This window comes from Amphimedon queenslandica, unplaced genomic scaffold (assembly GCF_000090795.2).
Source record: "Amphimedon queenslandica unplaced genomic scaffold, v1.1 AMPQUscaffold_7524_Cont20526, whole genome shotgun sequence".
In the NCBI taxonomy this organism is placed as follows: domain Eukaryota; kingdom Metazoa; phylum Porifera; class Demospongiae; order Haplosclerida; family Niphatidae; genus Amphimedon; species Amphimedon queenslandica.
The window spans coordinates 1-2,136 of record NW_003552193.1 but is presented as its reverse complement, the minus strand read 5'-3'; the positions used below and the strand labels follow the sequence as shown (position 1 = coordinate 2,136).

Genomic DNA, 2,136 nt, shown 5'->3' with positions numbered 1-2,136 from the left:
GAGCTTAGAACATGCTGTGCTAAAGTTATTGTTTATTAAGAACAAATTTCAGTTGTACAGAATGAATGAATGAATGAATGAATGACAGACACACACAACAACTACCTATACCTCGCGTAGGCGAGGCCAATTAGGGGTGATTTCGGAGCCATTTTTTGGGAAAAACCATGGGCTATAGTACAGGAAATTATTCAAAATTTGACCCATGTTTAAAATGGCCATAACTCGAAAAATTGAAGTTGGAATCAGCTCAAACTTTCTACATAGCATAAGTACATTAATATGTATCAGAAAATGTAATAAAAATTGGGGGTGATTTCGAAACCATTTTTTGGAAAAAACCATGGGCTAAAATGGCCATAACTCGAAAAATTGAAGTTGGAATCAGCTCAAACTTTCTACATAGCATAAGTACATTAATATGTATCAGAAAATGTAATAAAAATTGAGGGTGATTTCGTTGCCATTTTTTGGAAAAACCATGGGCTATAGTACAGGAAATTATTCAAAATTTGGCCCATTTTTTTTAAATGGCCGTAATTCAAAAAAATTGAAGTCGGAATCACCTCAAACTTTCTACATAGCATAAGTACATTAATATGTATCAGAAAATGTAATAAAAATTGGGGGTGATTTTGGAACCATTTTTTGGAAAAACCATGGGCTATAGTACAGGAAATTATTCAAAATTTGGCCCATTTTTTTAAATGGCCGTAACTTGAAAAATTGAAGTCAGAATCACCTCAAACTTTCTACATAGCATAAGTTCATGAATATGTACCAGAGAATGTAATATAATTGAGAGTAATTTTGGAGCCAGTTTTTGGAAAAAATCATGGGCTATTACAACACAGGGATTTTTCAGAATATGAATTTGCTACAATGGTATGTACATGTATAGCTCAAAAAATGAAGTCAAAATTACATGTACTAGTAGCTCACAACGTAATGACAAAAAAGTATATTTTAAAATTGGGTATTTGAACAAGATGCTGATAGTCACTTTGTACAGAATCAATACTATTATTATGTTTCATTTTATATGTGTTGCGTCTTTATTCTTAAAATTAAAGTTAAAACCATTTTTCAGCAAATGGGCCACAACTGGCAAAAAATTTTCTGATGCACAAAATATTCTTCTACTAGATTCTACATGCATGAAGAGTGTTTCAGGTGATTTTTAATTACTTGGGAGTTGATGAAGAAGATTTGATAGAGTCCAATTTTACATGATATTCCTGGACTTGATCCTTCAACACTTTAATCATTTTCTCTTTGTCAGAACTAAGACAGAAACAAAAAATAAAATCATTTATTTTAAAATCTTTTAGTAAATATTTATATCATAAAATTTTTTGATTATGGTGCACAAATTAAATGCTTTAATAACAATAATACAAGTACACCCAATCCTTAGTAAATAAGTACATGTACATGTACATGTACATGTATGGTCACAGCTTACACTTGTGCTGAGAGCAGTTCTTCAAGTTCTGTGATTCGTTTGATGTGTTCTTCACAATCTTTTTTCACCTGACGCATTTCTTTTGATAGACTGTCCCTCTCATTTGTGACCTTTTTAAGAGATTTATCTTTTTCTGTAAAATAAAAAAATAATTAGATCTATAATGAGGCTAGCAATTTTAATAAATGACAAAATAAATAGGAATAAAATACAATGTAGTGAGTGTAGTTGTAATAAAATATAGCACTTTAGCATCACACATAAACATAGAACAACACAATCTTTTCTCTTCTTAATTCTCTCTCTTTCTTACTTCATTTGTTTTTGTATCAATTGGAGCTCTTCTTCGAGTGATTTCGCTTTCTTTTTCTACTCTTCTGCTTCTTTTCAAAGCGATAATTGTTCCCATTTCCCAACAACATGTGCGTGAATGGGAGTGGCAAATAGATCTAGATCTATGATTATTGTTATGAATGTGTTCTTTGGAAATGTTGCAGGTTGTCTTCTTAGCTCTGTTCTCCCTCATTAGTTGTGGGATCACACAGTCTTGCACAAATGGTTCAGCTAGATTGGTAAGTGGGTCATTATGTGAATTATGCACATCAAAATTTTTAATGATTAATTTACAGTCTACTGACGGTCTTCCATATGGAGCAGTTGAGGCTTGTGTT

General features: G+C 31.7%; 1 long non-coding RNA gene across 1 annotated transcript; it reads right to left on the bottom strand.

Annotated features, from left to right (window-relative positions):
- Window positions 1-1,188: 1,188 nt before the first annotated feature.
- On the bottom strand, window positions 1,189-1,594 carry LOC109591677 (uncharacterized). The gene is made up of 2 exons (XR_002189923.1): window positions 1,466-1,594; window positions 1,189-1,284 (listed from the first exon to the last, which is right to left on the bottom strand). It is a non-coding gene; the product is annotated as an uncharacterized LOC109591677 (long non-coding RNA).
- Between the last annotated feature and the right edge of the window lie 542 nt (window positions 1,595-2,136).